The sequence below is a fragment of the Molossus molossus genome, unplaced genomic scaffold, assembly GCF_014108415.1.
Source record: "Molossus molossus isolate mMolMol1 unplaced genomic scaffold, mMolMol1.p scaffold_m16_p_13, whole genome shotgun sequence".
NCBI lineage: Eukaryota > Metazoa > Chordata > Mammalia > Chiroptera > Molossidae > Molossus > Molossus molossus.
Window position 1 is genome coordinate 18,022,817 of NW_023425348.1, and position 21,193 is coordinate 18,044,009.

Genomic DNA, 21,193 nt, shown 5'->3' on the forward strand with positions numbered 1-21,193 from the left:
TCATGCCAACTAATGTTGCTTTGATTTCCTCCTATTGCTCCCATTCTTTTGTCTCCATCACTCCATAGGCACCTAGTTGTCTCTCTGGAGCCTTGTGGACTAAGTATATAATCTGTCTTCACTTAGCAGTTACCATCAAAGATAGTTACCATAATCCGCCCCTAGGTCTCTTCTTCTCCTGTGTAAATAACACTAGTTCTTTCAACTGTTCTTATAAATCATGGCATATTTCTCAGAGCCACTCCCAGTCCCACCACACTGGTTACCTTCTTGCAAAGATATTCCATCGTGTCAATGTCTGTCTTAAATCTCCAGACATGGTCTAACAACACAAAATGCAGTGATCCTGTTGCTATTAATGCAACCCAAGGTTACATTAATGTTTCAGTTAACATCAGCATATAATTTTCTTTTCTTTTTTTTTTTTTTTTATCCTCACCCGAGGACATTTTTCCATTTTTTGTTCAGGTAGAGTGGGAGGGAGAGAGAGGAACAGAGAGAGAGAGAGAGAGAGAAACATCGACGTGAAAGGAGCACATCGAGTGGCTGCCACCCGCACGACCGACCAGGGCCGGGGACAAACTGCAACCGAGTTACGCGCCCTTAGTGGGAACCGAACCCGGGTCTCTCTGGACCGCAGGCCGACACTCTAACCGCTGAGCCAAACCGGAAAGGGCAGCATATAATTTTCACATGGTCAACTATCATACCTAGTTTCTGCCATCATATTAACAGTGGGGAGGTTACAACCAAGGACAGACCCTTTCACCCACTACGAGACACAACCAAACATTCTTTGGAGGTAGATGTTCAATAAGCAATGCATATTCTAAACCTCACTATTATCCAGGTATTTTCATCTTGTTTTCAAAAAGTATAAAAGAATTTATCAAATTTTAGAAGCAGCACGTTTATGTCATCCCCTATTCTATTGGAATTTTTTGATGAAGCAAATAGAACAGTTTTATGAGACTCCTCCTTGAAAATCCATGCTGACTTCATGTGACAAACCTTGCTTTTCTAAAGCTACATATTTAAAAATCCACTCTAGATTTAGATTCAAGTTGACGGCATATTGAATAATCTGTAACTTCCAGAATTTATTTATTCTCTCATTTTGAATTCAGAATATTTTTCAAGTTTCACCACTGTCCATTACCACAGGTGTAGGGGGAGGGCAGTGCTCTGGTGATTGAGAAACCATGGTGTGAGACCAGGTTTGCTCCTAGCTTGCTGTGTAACTCTGAGCAAGTTTCTTGACCCATTCATAAAAATGTAAGGGTTTGGACTATAACCAGTAGGAGTGCTTCTTGCTCAGTTTCTTTAATAATAAACTATCTTTTGATAATAAGCTATTACATTTTTCTGATTTTAATGTATAGTCCTCGAGTGAATTGCTTCCCCTTGTTAATAATAGATGTGCCACCCTAAAAAGTGGTTTAATATCCAGGTTTGTTTTCTTTAAAAAAAAAATTATTGATATATAATCCACATACTATAAAATATACCCACATGAAGTGTACTATCTAGTGATTTGGGGCATAATCACAGAGCTGCCACCACTGCCACAGTCTAAGTACAGAACCTGTTCAGTGCTCATTCTCTCATGGACTTGAGTGGCAGCACACTCGGGAGTCTGGACATGCTGGAGTGACAGGCTGAGACCCTTCTTTGGACTGTCTCTCCCATTTCTAGATTGTGTGGCCTCATTCAGAAGCATAGCTGGTACGTAGGATAACATTGGCTTGCTCAGTAGGAATGAAAGCTCTTGGAAGTATCCATAGACCTTTTTCATGGGTTCACTATATGCTATTCACTGTTTTCACAGGTAGTAGAAATTACATGACTGTTGCAGTAGCCTAAAGAAATGGACTCTGTATATCACAGGTACTATCCCCTATTCTTCAATCAAAACACACTCAAGTCTCTCAACTCATGAACAAATTTATTATTTTTTTTTGAAATATGTTTTTTAATTGATTTTTAGAGAGAGAAGAATGGAGAGGGAAAGAGAAAAATATCGATGGGAGAGAAACTTTGATTGGCTGCCTCCTGCACGCCCCCCACTGGGGATTGAGCCACATCCTGGGCATGAGTCCTGACTGGGAATCAAACTGGTGACTTCTTGGTGCTCAACCACTGAGCCACACCAGCCAGGTAATAAACATTTATCAAAGCTACTATGTGCCAGGTTCTGGAGATTCAGGAGTGGCTAAGACAGTCAAAGTTTAGCTACTATGTCTCTTAGAGTCCAGTTGGAGGAGAGAAGCAAGAAACAATAATTAAAATCATATAATTTCAGATAGAGATAAGCACTATGAAGCAAGTAAAAAAGGGTGATGTAATACAGTTACTAAGGGGTGTACAATTATGCAGTTCAGAACCATTTTCATACCTGTTAGTTCAGTCAGGCATCACAACCTTTCTGTGACATGGAAAGGGCATGTATTACTATAATTCCCATTTGATCATTAAGAAGCCAAGGTGCAAAAAGGTTGGGTGACTCCAAGAAAGCCTCATAGCTAGTGACCGAGAGAGCTAGGACTTGGGTCTGGTTGTCCAACTCCAAACCAGGATGTGTTCTACTACGCCGTTCAGGAAATAAAAATGGTTCTGCAAATTATGGTGCGTCAATCCCCTGGAACATCATGTCAGCATTACAAATGGTAATTATAGAGACGTGATTATGATATAACAATAGGGAAAGATACAAAAGTACATATCTATCATGTATAAGAATCTATACAAATAAGAATGCCTCTATGTACAAGGACTGGAAAGTGACTCACAGAAATGAACATAGTTTTGTTTAGGGGTGTTTCTTTTTCTAGTTTCCTAAATTTAAATTTAAATAAGTTTGTACCTAAAATAAAATTAAGACACTAGATGAAAATTATTTTGACTATAACAAAAACTAGTAAATTGTAGTTTCTATAAAGATCAGTTATATTCTATATTTTATGTCTATCTCTCTATACTTAGTCACCATAACAGTGGCAGGAGTAACAGAAACATCTGTTGAAAACGAAGTTTATAGAAGACAAAGGGTCAATTACTTGATCCTCAAAAATGGGTTTATGAATGGCCAGCCTCCTAATGGAGAAATCACCTGGATCAGAAAGGAAACTCTCAAGGACAATATCCTTTCTTGCAAACAAAGAAATAGGAATGAGAGAGCCTTTCTGTTCACAGAACACGCCTGTTTCCTGAGCAGAGGCTTTGCAATCACACTAAGACTATCCAACAAAAGACTTGCCAGCTGAAGCCTCTCACTGGCCTCACTGGACAATGAGTGCAATGTGTAAATGGAAATTCTAGTGGCACACAAATAGATGCCACACACGTGGGTGCTTCGAGGAACCTTGAATACAGGGACAGTTTCCAAAGGTGGGCAAAATGTAGGGAAACCACCAGAGAAGGGGGACAGTGCAGTGGCCTGGGGCATTTGCAGAAAGCTGTTGTTATCACCCCCAGGCTGAAGGGCCAGGAGCCTTGAGGAGAGGGCTGCCTATGGGGGAGGTGGCCTTTGCCTTCCCCAGTGGGATTTTGGCAGATTAAATAACTTTCCTTCATGCCTCTGCCAGTTTGACTCTCTTCTCAATGTTCTTTGACAGCTGAGCTCAGCAGAAAGCAAGAGAGGCAGGAGTGGTCTGGTGTGATCCTTACGGGTTAGTCCTCTGCTGGCACAGAGCAGCAGGAAACTAGTGGAGAGTAGATTTGGGGTGGGGGGTGGGGCAAAGATAAGACATGAGGGAAGTAGGGGAAGATTCATCCTGTCCCCTCCCTTCTTCACCACCCCCTTCCCCCTTCCTCCTCGACTCCTCCATTCCTACTACTAGGTACTTGGTGGGGTGTGGAAGGAAAAGCAAGGCAGTAAGGGAGTAGAGTCCAATACTCAACTATGTACAATCTCTGGGTCCTTATGACATAAGAGACAACTGCTTTGCACCTGTGGCCTAAGGACATGGGCTCTGAAGCAAAACTGTTGGAGTTCAAATCTCGCCTCTGAAATTTACTGTGATTCTGTGCCTCTTCCTGTTTTTCTTCACTTGTCATTTAATTCCATTTAAGAAAAAAAAAGTACTTTAAGAGTACACAGTAAGTATTACCAGTTTCTGTCTGTAAATGGGGATTATTTTTCCTATTTTTTTTTATGCTGTTATGAGAATTAAATGAGATAAAACATATGAGAGGACTTCAAAGATTATTGAGCGACATATAATAACATCACAGGCTTCCACTTTCCCTTTTCCTATCCCTCTTTCTCTCCCTTCTTTTTACATCCATTGAGTAAATAATCATAGAGCCAGTGGGGATCAAATAAGGTCCTTGTTATCCTGTGGCTCACATTAAATGGGGCATGAGGATGATAAGAAAACAACCAAATCAATGGGCAAGGTAATGTCAAGTGGTGGCAGGTGCCAGGGAGAAAATACAACAGGCAACTGGGATGGAGAATAATAGTGGGCATTTGGGTAAAGGAAGTACTTAGTGTGGTCAGGAAGGTCTTCTTGGAGTGGGAATTTGAGTTGAGACAGGAATGATAAGAAATATTCTGGCATGGGAAGACTGGGGAAGAGAGGACTTGGTGGAAGATCTAAGCTGTGGGAACAGAAGTGCAGAGTCTCTGACACAGGAGTGAGCTTGGTATGTTTACAGAACTGGGAGAAAGCCTGACAGTTTGGAGCCTGGGAGAGGATGGAGAGAGATGGTCAGGAGTTGCAATTGTAAGGCACTGAGTAAGGGCACGTCATGATCTGAATCTGTTTCTTAATCTTGCTTAGACAGTGTCAAGGTCTGTGTGAGGATAAAGGTGATATAGGAAATCATCTAGTGCTGCTCTGCAAAAAGAGCCACCCCTGAGAGCTGAGACAATGGGAGAGACGCTTCCCAGGGAGAGGACACTGGAGCTGAGCCTTGAGAAGGAGAAATGGCACGTTTAGGAAGCTGGAGGCAGGGCGTTCTCAGCACGAGGCGAAGAGCAGCTGGACATGGAGAGAATGCACAGATCATTTTTGGAGAACAGAAAGACAGAATCTGGTCATCAGCACTGAAGGTGGGTGCTTGGAGTTGGTTCTCAGATCCAGGGAGCAGATTTGCAGGGCTGAGTCTGAGAGCCGAGCCCTCACCCCATCTTCCAGTACACATGCCAGTGTGTGCAGTGACCGTGGAGTTTGACTGAGATCTTAGGCTCTTGGACAGAGGCTAGTTATGTGCCCACTGGGTCTTGACTTCTTTCACACCCTCAGTTGATCCCCAGAACATGCCAGTCACCATCCAAACGAGGATAAATTATTATATTTTCAAACAGTAAATGAGAATTTTAGCTAGTGTCACATGGTGAAAAGAGCCTTGGAATTTGAACCTAGTTCTGCTCTTTTAGCTTTTTAAACTTTTGCAAACCACTTAATTCCTCTAAGTCATATTTTCCCAGTTTGTAAAATGCACACATTACCTACTCTCCAGGATTGTTGAAAGTATCCAGTGACATAATGTATAAAAAGCTGTATTTCCGTTCCCTCTGCTCCACCTTTCTGTAGCCATTTTCCATGTATAAGTAGATTCTGAAGCTTCCTGGATATTGTGTTTCTGTCCAAGAGGCCATGCCAGAGAAGAGCAGGTTTCCTATGGATTAAACCTAGCTAGCTCCTCTGCCCAGTAGCCTTCCTGCTGGTCAGATATCTGAAGCAACGTGTTTATTCTCCAGAGTAACAGCAGATGCTCATATCAACAGAAGGGAGAGAAAGGGTCAGACATTTTAGAATAGAACACAAGGTCAAGGAGCCCAGTTTGGCCAGTGAACATGACCTCTCACAAATATTTTGGAAACCCAGTTGTAGAACTGGATCATTGGCTCATAAACTCTGCTTCAGGTACAGTTTATCCTGTCCCAAGAACTTACAGAATGAAATAATGGATGATCTTCATGGAGGAAATATTATATCCATTGGCATGGAATGTTTTAGTCTGGTTGCTTTTTTTTTTTGTATATTTGAATGGATTCTTGCTGCACAAAATATTTCATTCCAATTCCAGCTAAGTGAGTTGCTAAGGTGAAATTGTTCTTTGTTCACAATTAATTCCCTTCATAAACACACTGGGGAAAAGAAAAAAAAAAGGCCCTAGTAGATATTAGTGTTTTAAATGCTGTGACTTTGATTCAATTTAATTTTCTCCCCATGGCTTTAGATTGAAGGACTTCCAAATCAGGAGTTGCCTCTGGTAAACGTAGTTGCTTTCCCCTGATAAAGGAGCGTGAGCTCAGAAACGAGGGCTGCAAAGTGCAGGCAACCTGGGCTGGGTTCCTGGATCCCGGGTCTAGGCCTGGTCCTGTGACTGCCAGTCTGCTAACCTCTTCCTTAATACCCCTGTCTCTTCATTATTAAATATAGGAAAGGTAATCTCTAAAAGCTTTTCTAGCACTAAAAGGTTACATTAAACAATCGTGGCAACAATATTCAGAGATTATCATTCTTGCAGAGTTCTGGAGTACTCTGGAGGGGAAGGTGATTTGCTATGTTCACCAAGTACTGACTGTGACTTTGGGGAACAGAATAAACGTCCCTGAGCTGTGCTTTCCCACCTGTCTAGCAGAAGTCATTGTACATTCTCCGGGCCACCTCTCAGAACTATTGTGAGGATTGAAAATCAAAATAAGGTAATGAATGCAAACAGCTAAGCTAAGGAACACCCCGGAGAGGTGAGATGTTGAGAGTCTCTCGATGGGAGTGTGAAGTTAGGGCTGGGGTGGAGATGTACAGGGTAACTGGTGAGTCCACAGGATACCAGGAAAAATGACAAAAGCTGCTTTCTGTGCTAGAAGCTGCATGGCCAAATTGTCCTTGCCACTGTGACAGCCACACAGAATGGAAGATTCAAAGTTGCTTTCACATGAGTATCTGAGTTGACCATATGCTCTAAAACATGGGGCCCCTGCAGTCTGTCTTTAGGGGGCAGTCATACTGTTTGGTAGACTCCTCCCTCCACTTCATAACCTTGCCCCTTGTCCCCAGGTGTGTGTAGGTAGAGCAGGTTATTGAACAACAAAGGTACTGTAGGGTAAAAAAATCTCAAAAGATCAAGGAGAAATGTGAAGGATGCTTGTGAAGAGGAAGATGTTCTCACTCCCTCCAGCCATTACCCATCTTTTCTTCTCCTCCTTAAGAGGAGCTCTGTGTTATGTTAGTCCTTTGTGGTTTACTATGGGGGTGCTGTTTTTCCTTTGGAAGAGCCATACAATTAGGTATATTCTTGTGAGCAGGAGTATGGTGTCTCCTGAAGTGGTGCTCAGCCTTATTTTCTTGGATTTGGACCACTAGGATTCTAGGCTAGCTTGAGAGCATTCCCCAGGGCAGCAGTCTTTCCTCACAGGAAAATGCCCTTCTCTGCTAACTTTAGAGATCAGAAGATTGTTTATTGTGGGAGGTGGTGAGTCCCTTGTTCCCTATGAGCCACCTCTCTACCTCTCTATTGATGTCCTTCCTGAGTCACAGTCCCATCTGTCAGGGTGGAGACTGGGTGGCAAGAATAAAAAATCAGCTGTTGTCCATTCTCCATTCTTTGTCCAGAATCATCATCATTGGAGCAGACACCATTGGTTACATTTCCTGTTTCCTCTTTGCTGACAGAGCCCAGATTTTGTTCTGATATCCACCATCCTTTGTACAGCCATAAGCCCGGAGAAGGTGAGCCTATCTTCAGGTTAGTGCATGCTGATCATGGTATTTCATTCTTCCTATTAGTGATGGGTTTGTGCATAGCATGTGACTCAGTCCTGGTCAGTAAGATATGGGGTGGGGGTTACTCCTGGGAAAGGTTTATCTTGTTCTAAGAAGAGAGAGAGACATGGGAAGCAAGGATCCTTTTCTTCTGTTGGACTTTGTAATGCCTCCATGTGCTCACTGGGATTGCAGCAGCCACCTTGGGACCATTAAGAAAACTGGCCCCAAAACAAAGCATATCAGCTAAGGATGGCAGAGAGTAGAAAGCTGAAAAGAACTTGGGTCCTTAGCAATATAATCAAGCCACAGAAATAACCAACCCAGAAGCCACACTACTTCTGGATTTCTTTATTTAATATAATTTTTTGATTGATTTTTTTAGGGAGAGAGAAAGAGAGAGAGAGAGAGATAGAAACCTCATTGCGAGAGAGAAACATCAATCAGCTGCCTCCTGCATGCCACCTCCTGGGGATCAAGCCTGAAACCCAGGCATGTGCCCTGACCAGGAATCACCAGGACCTCTCAGTCCATGAAATGACGCTCAATCCACTGACACACCTGCCGGGCTGGGTTTCTTGATTTTTAAAGCGAGGCAAGTGAGGGTTCTCTTTCATTTGCAGCCAAAGGAACTGGACCTATATACACATTGGCACCAATGACATGTGGACTATGGGATCAGTTATCTGTTCTTCTCAGGGCTAAAGGCAATGTGCTAGGTGTATTAGGTGCTAGGTGTATTGAGTACATGATGACAGAGCATGGTGAAAGAGTTCATTGAATTATCAACTGTGGTCATGTGAAATGGAGTGCCAATTAAAGACAAGGCTTTGAGAGACCTGGTAGCAGCTACCATGCAACCTGACCAAAACCTTGATAAAATCATGTTATATAGGCCAGGATGATGGCGTTTGTGTGAACTGGACAACTTTAAGTGGGAGAATGTCAAGCTCAAATTTCTAATTCAGGTTCAGACTCAAAATCAGAAATTACCTAAGTCTAATTTATCTAAGGTTGAAAGTCTGAAACCAAATATCAGACTTGATCCTACAGATTTCTGAATTACAAAGCCATTGTTATTACTGCTTTACTAGGTTTCTTATGTGAAGTGAGGGCATGCACTGAAAAGAGGTATGCTCTCAGAAAATATGGAGACCTATGGGAAGAGCAAGATGGTGTATTAGTGTGGCTTCTTTAGAGAGAGATTTACTGTAAGAAACTGGCTCAAGTGAATTCCAGAATGGTAGCAGAATGAATGGAAGCTACACAGACCATCTCCCGGGACCAAATTGGAATCACAAGTAAAATAAAGACAAATCATTGGTAAAAAGCAACAAAAAAGCAGCTTGCAAGGACCATATAACCAGGGACACTGAATCAATCCTGGTAGGATTGTGGAGGCATGAGAGGGGGGCTGGGAGCCCACAGAAGCAGTGGTCTTAGCTGTGAGCAGCACCGTTGGGGTTAAAATCCCAAACCGGTCCCACAGCACAGAGGGCTGGGAGAGAGCAATAAAATAGCCACAGCCACTCACCTTGGGCTCTGGCAGAGGGAGGGTGGGTGGACAGGATTAAAACAATGTGGGGACACTTGGGATTTGGAGGGTGCTCAGAGCATTTACTGAGTTGTGGCCACACAAGATGGTGGCCATCTTCTTCCCAGGGCTCTGGGGGAGGCAGTGGCCCCCTCCTCCTTCAGATATTCAACCCCACCCAGGTGGGACACTGAAATGCAAATTGAGGCTCCTTAACAACCAGCATCTGCCCCATCCTCTGGAAATCCTCTTACTGAACACCTGAGGAAGTTTTTCATTCAACTGAGAAACCAAGGCTCTTCAAGTTACCACGACTAAGCCTCCAGGTAAAAAGCTATAGGACAAATGAACCATTCATGGGCTTGCAAATCTACCCAGGAAAGTAAGACTTGACATTTGTGTTTAACGTGGGTCCTCCCATGCTCATCCAAACCCAGTACAGGGAGCCACAAACTGAAGAACACCAACACCCACAGAGAGAGTTTGGCAGCTTCCAAAATCCACTGAGATAGCCAAATGGTGAAACAAATAAACAAATCCCAAATGAAAGAACAAGAGACCTCTACCAAAGATGAGATAAATGAAATGCAGTTAAGCAAGCTATCAGAGGTAAGGTTCAGCACCATGATCATGAGTAAAGACATCAACCCCATGAGTAAAGACATAGAAACATTAAAAATCAACCAATTGAAAATGAAAAACCACCAAGAAGAAATGAAAATGACATTGCAGAAATAAAGAACACATTGGAAGGAATAACCAGCAGAGTAGAGGAAGCTGAGGAGCAAGTCAGTGAATTAGAAGACAGGGTAGAAAAAATCAACCAATCAGAAAACCAAAAGGAAAAAAACAATTAAAAAACAGAAAGAGAGCTTAAGAGAACTGTGGGATAACTAGAAACATAATATTTGCATTATAGGAGTCCCCGAAGAAGATGAAAATGGGCAAGGGTTAGAGAATATATTTGAAGACATAGTGATAGAAAAGTTTGCTAACTTGGTGAAAGAAGAAGGCATTCAAGTTGAAGAAGCACAGAGAGCCCCAAGTAAGAACACATACAGGCCCACACCAAGACACATAGTAATTAAAATGCCAAAAATTAAAGACAAAGAGAGAATCCTAAAGGCACAAAAAGATAAGCAACAGGTTACCTACAAAAGAATCCCCATAAGGCTGTCAGCTGACTTCTCAACAAAAACACTACAGGCCAGAAGGGAGTGGCTTGAAGTAATCAAGGCCATGAAAAACAAAGATCTGAATCCAAGACTACTCTATCCAGCAAGGCTATCATTCAAAATAAAAGGTCAAATAAAGAGCTTCCCAGACAAAGAAAGGCTAAGAGAATACATTAGCACCAAACCAGCACTGCAAGAAATGTTAAAAGGATTTCTGTAATTAGTAGATGAAATAGGAAAAAAAATATAACCACACTAAACAAAAATGGCAATAAATAAGTACATATCAATAATCACCTTAAATGATTGAATGTTCTGATAAAAAGACACAGAGTAGCTGATTGGATAAGAAAGCAGGACTCATATGTATGTTTTTTTCAAGGCACCCCCCTCACAACAAAAGACTCACATAGGTTGAAAGTGAAGGGATGAAAAAAAAATCTTCCAAGCAAATGGAAAGAAATGCTGGGGTAGCAATACTCATATCTGATAAAATAGATTTCAAATGAAGGCCATAATTGGAGACAAAGAAAGTCACTACATAATATTGAAAGGATCTATCCAACAGGAAGATATAACCTTGGTAAATATATATGCACCCAATATAGGAGCACTAAAATATATTAAAAATCTACTGGAGGACTTCAAAGGAGAAATCAATAGCAATACAATCATAGCAGGGGACTTCAACACCCTGCCGACATCACTGGATAGATCCTCTAGACAAGAAATTAACAAGTAAACAGAGACTCTAAATGAAACCAAATGGACTTAATTGATATGTACAGATAATCCCCCCCCCCCCCAACTACAGAATTCACATTCTTCTTAAGTGCTCATGGGACATTCTCAAAGATAGACCACATGTTAGGGCACAAACTAAATCTCTACAAGTTCAAGAAGATTGAATTCATATCAAGCATCTTCTCAGATCATAGTGGCATGAAACTACAAATCAATTGCAACAAGAACATGCAAAGACATTGGAACACATGGAGGCTAAATAGCATGTTTTTAAACAATGAATGGGTTACCAAGGAGATCAAGGAAGAAATTTAAAACTTCCTGGAAACCATTGAAAATGAGCACACAACACAAAATCTATGAGATGCAGTGAAAGCAGTTCTGAGAGGGAGTTCATAGCACTACAGGCCTACCTCAAGAAACAAAAAAATCTCTATTGGCCTATCTAACCTCACAACTTAAAGAACTAGAGTGCAAACAAAAAGTAAACCCCATGGCAAGTAGAAAAAAGAAAATAGTAAAGATCAGAGCAGAAATAAACAACATAAAGACAAACAAACAAACAAACAAACAAACAAAAAAAACAATTCAAAGGATCAATGACACAAAGAGCTGGTTCTTTGAAAAGATAAATAAGATTGATGGCCCCTTAGCTATACTCACCAACAAACAAAGACAACCCAAATACACAAAATCAGAAATAAAAGAGAAGTAACAACTGACACCACAGAAATACAAAGGATTGTTAACTAATAATATGAACAATTATATGTCAACAAATTGAACAATCTAAGCAAAATGGACAACTTTCTAGAAATACATTGTCTCCCAAATCTGGACTTGAAAGAGATAGAAAACTTAAAACCACCAATAACAACTAAGGAAATTAAAGATGTAATCAAGACTCTCCCAGCAAACAAAAGCCCAGGCCCAGATGGCTTCACACGAGAGTTTTACTGAACATTCAAGGAAGAACTAACACCCATTCTCCTCAAACTATTCCAAAAAACTTAAGAAGAAGGAAGACTTCCAATCTCGTTTTATGAGGCCAGCATAATTTGAATTCCAAAACCAGAAAAACACACTACAAAGAAAGAAAACTACAGGCAATATTCCTGAAGAGTATAAATGCCAAAATCCTGAACAAAATAATAGCAAATCTGATCCAACAATACCGTAAAAAATTATTCACTATGACCAAGTGGAATTCATCCCAGGTATGCAAGACTGGTACAATATTCGCAAATCAATAAATGTGATACACCACGTAAACAAATGAAAGATAAAAACCACATAATCATATCAATAGATGCTGAAATATCATTTGACAAAGATTGACACACATTTATGATAAAAATGCTCAGCAATGTGGGAATAGAGGTATCCTATCTCAACATAATAAAAGCCATATATGAAAGACCTACAGCCAACATCAAACCCAATGGGCAAAAACTAAAAGCATTTCCCTTAAGAACAGGAACAAGAGAGATGCCCACTTTTGCCATTCTTATTTAACATAGTACTGGAGGTCTTAGCCACAACAATAAGACATTAAGAAAAAATAAAAAGGATTCAACTGCAAAGGAAGAAGTGAAACTCATTATTTGCAGATGACATGATATTATACATAGAATACCCTAAAGACTCCATCAAAAATCTACTGAACTTAATAAATGAATTTGGCAAAGTAGCAGGATACTAAATTAATGTCAAGAAATTGACGGCATTCTTATACACCAATGATGAACTCACAGAAAAAGAAACTAAAAAAAAAAAAATCCCATTTACCATCATGGCAAACAAATTAAGATACCTAGGAATAAACTTAACCAAAGAAGTACAGGACCTATTTGTAGAAAACTACAGGATATTGAAAAAAGAAATAGAGGAAGATATAAAAAAGTGCAAGCACCCACCTTGTTTATAGATTGGAAGAATTAACATTAAAATGTGCATAGTAGCCAAACAATCTACATTCAATGCAACCACCATCAAAATACCAATGGCATATTTCAAAGAACTAGAACGAATACTTCAAAAGTTTATATGGAACCAAAAAAGACCCCAAATAGCCACAGCAATATTGAAAAAGAAGAACAAAGTAGGTGGAATCACAGTACCAGATATCAGGTTATACTACAAAGTGACTGTTATCAAAACAGCCTGGTACTGGCAAAAGAACAGGCATATAGACCAGTGGAACAGAACAGAGAACCCAAAAATTGACCCAAGACATTATGTTCAATTAATATTTGACAAAAGTTGAAAGAGCATACAATGGAGTAAAGACAGCCTCTTTAATAAATGGTGTTGGGAAAATTGGATAGCTACATACAAAATAATGAAACTAGACCATCAACTTACACCATACACAAGAATAAACTCAAAGTGCATAAAAGACTTAAATGTGACTCATGAATCCGTAAAAATCCTAGAAGAAAATGTAGGCAACAAAATTTTGTAAACAGCAGAATTTTTACTGATACATCACCTAAGGCAACAGAAACAAAGGAAAAAATGAACACATGGGACTACATCAAACTAAAAAGCTTCTGCACAGCAAAAGAAGCAATCATAAAAATGGAAAGGGAACCCACTGTATGGGAGAGCAAATCACCAATGATACATTAGATAAGGGGTTAATTTTCAAAATATATAGAGTACTCATACAACTCAACAAAAGAAGACAAAGAACCCAATAAAAAACTGGGCAAAGGAACTGAATAGACATCTCTCCATATAGGATGTACAAATGGCTTAGAGACATATGAAGAAATGCTCAACATCACTAATCATCAGAGAAATGCAAATTAAACAATGAGTTATCACCTCATACCTGTCAGAATGGCCGCCATCAACAAATCATCAAACAACAAGTGTTGATAAGGGTGTGGAGAAAAAGGGACTCTAGTACACTGCTGGTGAGAATGCAGACTGGTGCAGCCACTATGGAAAACATTATGGTGTTACCTCAAAAAATTAAAAAATGAATTGCCATTTGACCCAGTGATCCCACTTCTAGGAATATATCCTAAGAAGCCTGAAACAACAATCAGAAAGAATATATGTACCCCCATGTTTATAGCAGAACTATTTACAATATCTGAGATCTGGAAACAGCTCTAGTGTCCATCAGTAGATGAATGGATTAAAAAAGCAGTGGTACATATACACAATGGAGTACTATGCTGTTGTAAGAAAGAAATATCTCGTATCCATTGAGACAACATAGAGGGACCTGGAGAGTATTATTCTAAATAAAACAAGCCTGGTAAAGAAAGACAAATATCACATGATCTCACTTATTTGTGGACTATATTGAACATAACAGTCTGAGGAACAGGGTAGACCCAGAAACATGGAAGTAGCATACAGACTGAAAACCCTCAGAAGTCATGGTGGGAGCGGGGGAGGGAAGAGATAAACCACAGAACTTATATGCATGTACGCATAACGATGGATATAGACAACAAAGCTGGGGACGGCATGGGGGAAATGGGGAGGAGGGTGTCAAGGGGGAAAAAAGGAGAAACATCTGTAACAAAAATAAATTAATAATAATAATAAAAGAAATTGGCTCAAGCTATTATGGAGGCTGCGAAGTGCTAAGATCTGCAGTTGGCAAGATAGAGACCTAGGGAAGCGATGGCATAGACCTAGCCCATATCTGAAGGACTAAGACCAGTAGAGCTGGTGGTATAGGTTGTGGTTTAAGTTGGAGGCAGGAGAAGACCAGTATCCAGCTTGTAGACAGGCAAACAGAGTGAATTCATTATTCGTTTTTTTTTGTTCTATTCAGTCCAACAGATTGGGTGAGGCCCACCCACATTAGGGTGGGGAAATCTGCTTTACTCAGTCTACTGACTCAAATGTAGTGTTACTAGAAACTCCGTCACAGACAGAATGATGTTTAACCAAATATCTGGGCACCTCATGGCCCAGTTAAGCTGACACATAAAATTAACTATCTCAGGTGTTTTAGAGTCCTCTAAGATCTCAATTTCCCCTGAGTCTTTCTTGCTCTGAAAACCTGAAGGAGCTTTTTCCTATCTAATCAGACTGTTTTTCCCTTATTAAAAGCTGTGCAATGACCTAGCAAGAAACCAATTCTCTTTCCCAATTGCACCAATATCCCCAACCCCTACCAGGTATCGAGTCATATCCCAGAATGTATCAGCGGGCCAATTACAACATTAAACCCGGAGGGAGATTATTTTTACACCAAATGCAATTGTAAGAATATGCTAATTAGTTCAGCAAAATCTAGTAAAGGTCAGTGGAAAGGAATTCTGAGCATACAAAATCAAGGAAAGATTAACTAATTCTAAATGAAACTGTATTTGTTTATATGCATGAACCAAGCAGACATTCTGAATTCAATATGTTGGCGCAATGTATTCTACAAAATCTGTGTGCCATACTAAATGAAAATAAGTAGCTAGTTGCTAGTAGTTCCTTGCTATAATAGTGAAGAAGGAATTCAAAGATATTAGGAAGATAGTAATATTAGAATAGATTTATCCAGGAAGGTTAACAAACCCACATCATAACTATGTGTCCCTTAAGAGGACCCAGAAGATTAAGAAATACATTGCTTAGGGGATCACTTGCATCTTTTCAAAGCAGTGCAGTGACTATTCTCTGTAGGATAGGGACACTGGCTTTTATTTTCCTGTGATATCTGAAGAGAAGTTATATAATGAGAGTTAAGAAAGAAGATATATAAAAAGCACTTTGGAGAGCCTAGAGACTTGATATAGTCACTGTGGGTAAAGAGGAAGAGAGCTAATTAGAAATACGTAGGAGAATTGCCCAGCAACATTGGGACCTGGTTGATGTTGGAATATACGAAATGCTGGTGGCATCAATCCACTTTGGGGTGTGTGTGTGTGCACTTTTCTAGTAGCACTCAGCAACAGAATTATAGGAGTTGAGAGTTAGGGTGGTTAGAATGATCTGTGGTTGATACTTTTCTAAATATGTATAAGAAAATGGCAAGTGCACGAGGGAGTTGATGGCATTGATAGTTCTAGTATCAGGTTATGAGGAAGGGGATGGACTAGGAGGGGAGGAGCCAGAAGAGAGCTGTCAGAAGGAAGTAGAATGATTAAAGTATTAGCTATCTTGATGAGTCTGAAAATGGAAGATTAGATGTGATAATAGAATGGGAGAGGTTGACTAGGTATTTACCAAACCTGTTTCTTCTTCCTTCTAGATGAGAGAGATTATTTCCCTGTTTTTCTTGTGAACTTATGTTCTGGACAGTAGACTATGGTTTGAACTGTTCTGTGTCCATACTAGACCCTATCCATAGAAAATTCCATGTGTAATCCTCCCCACCCTTTCCCTTGTGAACCTTGAAAGCCACATGTTGAAGATAGTGGAGTCACAAGATGAGTTAATAAGGAACTTTTGAGCTGCTTTCATAGGCAAGGTAAGACTTCCACAAGAACTCCTTCTTTCCAACAATTACACCTAAAAATCTGCCTATACTCTACCGAAACCACCTTTGTTTCGGGTCCCTCCCATTATAGTAGAAGAGCCACCCCCTCTTCCTAGCAAAACTCAGCCCCTTCCACTGTATTTGGGTTTCCATTTCCCCCAGCTTCTCAGAAAGTGTATATTATTATAACTTGTGTATTAAAGCTGTTCTTCCCTTTTAACTTTTAAACAGTGTCAGATGGTTCTCATTAACAAAAGCCAAATAAAACTGTTTCTACCTCCATGATCTCAATCTACACCCACTTGCCAAAAAATGAGTCCCAATACTTGGTGTTCTCACTTCCACCTCCATCCTCAACATTCTCTGGCTTCAGACTCCATCACACCAACAATCAGCTCCCACAAAGGTCACCAATGACCTCTCTGTAGTTAGCCCCAAAGGATGTTTTCAGTCCTTACCTGTTTGAGTCTTAGCATCACTCAGCACTGCTGACACTTCCTTCCTTTTCCCCTTGACCTTTGTGTTGTTGTCCCCTTGATTTCCCCCACCACCTGGCCTCTCCTTCTCTATAACTGTCTCCTCTACCACCAGTATCAGAATTCTCAGCTCTTCACCCCAGCCCCCTCCTCATTTCCTGTTCTGAATTTTCAGTCTAGGGTGGCAGTACTCAAACGTGACTGCACCTGGAAAATCACATGGGGAACCCTAAGAATCATATTAATTCCAGGGTCTCCCCACAAGATGTTTTTATGTAATGGTTTTTGTGAGCAACCCAACCATTTGGGATTTTTGAAAGCCTCCCAGAGCATTCTAAAGTGCAGCCCAGGTTTCGAATCACATCTTTTGGTTATGTCATCCTCACCATGGCTTTTATGACTACCTTGTTTCAGATGACTGAACAGTTTTTATCTCCACCCTAGAAATTCCAAGGAACCTTCCCACCTTGCCAGGCTCACCGCATATCACACACCCCTTGGCCCCTTGCCCTCCCTCACACTCATGTCTCAAATTCTCTTCTGCTCTGGCCTTTGTACCTGAAGCTCCCCCCTCCTGGACGGCTCATCCTCTTCTCCTTTATGTAGTTAACTCTTACTCTTCCATGCCATTTCCTCCAGGAGCCAACTCCGCAAAGCTCCATGTACATCCTTTCAAAGCACTAATCACAGTTATAATTTTAACTTTATTTGCATGATCACATTTAAATCTGTCTGCCTTACTGGGCTGAAGCTGCACATTTTTGTTGTTGTTGTTGTTGATCATTTTACCTATTTTGTGAAATATAAGATGCTGACTGTAAGACACATCATTATTTTATGTCTTACCAAAAAAGTAAAGACACTGACAAGTATAAGGTGGCCATTTATTTAAGACAAATATGGGTTTTAGGTTTTACAAAGTAAAACTATATATATATACACATACATACATACATATATATGTGTGTGTGTAAGTGAAACAATGTATTACTAGAGCATCACAAAATGATTAGTTTATAATAGGCACTTAAATATTTAAAAAGCAAAAGAAATCTTGGAGTTTCTAGTATCAGAGGCTTATGGAGATAATGGGAAAGAGTATTTGAAAGTTGGGGGATCTTGCTCCTTGCTCTTGGATGCAAAGACTGCTCAAAGGAGCTCATAATACAAAATGCACTTTTAAAAAATGAACGTTACTTTTTAGAGAAGTTTTATATTCATAGCAAAGTTGAGCAGAAAGTCCAGAGTTTCCAGATGTGCCCTGCCCCCACCCATGCATGGCCTTCCCAGGTGTCATCTTCCCTAAAGGGGTGCAGTGGGCCCATCAGAATCACCCCACACCCATAGTTTACATTGCCGTTCACTCTCAGTGTTGTACATTCGATGGGTTTTGACAAATGTGTAATGACATGTGTCCCTCATTATAGTATCACACAGAATAGTTTCGCTATCCTAAAAATCCTCTGTGCTATACCTATTTATTTCTCTCTCCTCTCTAAGCCCTGGCAACCACTGATCTATTTACTGTTTCCATAGTGACAAAGTGACAGTACAGTGGTCCAGGAACTCAAACCCACACAGTCCCACACTGCTGGAAAGTCCTTGCTTATTCACTCCGAAAGCAACACATTTCCAAACTGACCCTCCAGGAGTGACTGGCGTCCTAAAACCGACCATCTCTGAGCTATGATTTCTTCACTTTTTCACCCCCGGCCTCTCCAGCTCAGTCTTCCTAATAGCAGTCTTCTTGTTTAACATTATTACCATTTATTTCCTTTTAATCTCAATCTATAACTCAGAAAGATTGGAAGGAAAGGAGATGACATAGCCTCTATTTTAAAAAATTGATATCTTGTTTCCAGCAACACGAAAGCCACATAGAAGGCACTTTCCAAGAGAGAAGAGGTAATTCTGCTCCCTCAGAGACCTGCAGAGAAAATAAATCTGTGCGTTACTGTTGTTATCTGGAGTGAGCAGGGAGCAACTAAGCAGGGTATAGAATGAGAAAATTAGATACTTCTGAGTGAAGTCGTCTGTGTGATTTCATTAGTCTAGTGGAAGTGAATTACCAGAATTTGGGGCATTCATTATTCAAATATAAACATGAATGTGAAATACTAGGTCATCTGTGTTTTGGGGTTATTTTTCTTTCTTTTTCTTTTTCTTTTTAATGACCCATGCTAATACTTTCTACATTGAGGACCACAAAATGAAAATTTCTTTATTTTCCTCTAGGATCATCAGCGAATTTACCAGATAGATTAAAGAAATGTCCATGTTTCTCTGTTTACAAAATAATGCATATTATGAGCTCTGTAGGTAACAAATAATTGATTCTGTATTTATCTCTTTTTTCCCTCCCTCCCTCCTTCCTTTTTCCCCCCTTTTGCACACTGTGACTTCATGTGCATATTTGATGGGTTTCCTTTCAAATATAGAGAAGCATGTTTTTTTTTTTTACCCTCACCTGAGGACATTTTTGCATTTATCTTCAGATAGGGTGGGAGGGAGGAAAAGAGAGAGAGAGAAACAAGTGGCTGCCACCCACAGAACCCCAACCAAGGCCGGGGACAAACTGCAACTGAGGTACATGCCCTTAGTGGGAACCGAACCAGGACTTTCTAGGCCATGGGCCGACGCTCTAACTGCTGAGCCAAACCAGCCAGGGTGAGAAGCATGATTTTTAAGTAGCCCTTTTAGACATTTGAAACATGCAGAAAAGGCAAAAATTAAAAGGTAGAGACTTGAAACAGCAGGCAGGGGGGAAGCATGATTTAAACAGCTTCCAAGGTGCTTCATTTTATATCAGTTGTAAATGATCTTGCTTCATATCTGTGTCCTTGCTCTCTACTTTAAAGAAAGAAGTTTGGTAAGTCGTTCATTTCTTTTTTTCCATCCACTAACATTTAGTTATTAATCACACTGAATTTGGAGGGTGGGAGCAGAGAATAGCGATGGAAATCGAAGTTTTGTGGGTTTTTTTTTTCCTAACGCATTGTCCTGTGATTGGAGGGCGCTCTGTGTTTGCAAAGCCCTGTGATGCAGACTTCTGACTTCCCTCCTTTGTCAGCCCTGCTGAGGTAGGTCATATTGTAGAAACCAGCACCCTAATTCTCGAAGTCTTAAAGCAGCAAAGTTAGTTTATTGCTTAGGGACCATACCCATCTTAGAACATGAAGGTGAGCTGCTTATCATTGACACTGAGGACCAGGCTAGCAGAGACTCCATCCCAACACATTTGTATGAAAACAGGGGGGAAAGCCTGAGAGCATGGCCGTCATGCCTGGTCAGAGCAGGGCAGAGGGACAAGTTTGATGTTTTGTGGTAGAGAGGGGCTGAGTTTGTGAATAACCACACCATCTCCATGATCCCACACAGGCAAGAGACCTGAAACTCAGAGACTGAGACCTTGCACAGGATCGCTGGGGTAATTTGAGGTCTTCAGACCTCGGTGTTGGGTGTCACCAACTCCAAATACCTGACCTATATTTTTAGCTTCCTCCTTTATTCTGGAGGATTACCTGGTTCTTCACTATCAGTGAACATCTTGTGTCTTATAAAACCCTTTCATTTCAATGTTAAAATTTTATCTTTTCTTTTTCTAATCCTCACCTGAGGATACTTTTTATAAAAAACATATATCTTCAGATAGAGCTGGAGGGAGAAGAGGGAGAAAGAGAGAAAGAGAGAAACATCAGTGTGAGAGAGACAGACAGATTGGTTGCGACCCTCACAACCCCAACTGGAGCCAGGGACAAACTGCAACTGAGGTAAGTGACCTTGGCCAGAATCAAACCCAAGACTCTTTGGTCCACGGGTGACACTCTTATTTGCTGAGCCAAACAGGCCAGGGCAAAATTTTATCTTTCCTAAGACCCTCCATAGCACATAGATGTCATGCAATTTTTTGGCTTACACTGCCCATCTGACTCTAGAGTCACATCACTGAGAAAACAGCTGTCCGATCTAATTTCAGAGAGCTGCAAAGACTCCATGAACACCCTCCAACCCTGCTCCTTGAAGCATGAAACTTCCTTAATAGCTGTTATTATTAATAACTCTCATCAATTGAGGTGTTTTTATATTAAGAATTGTGCTAAATG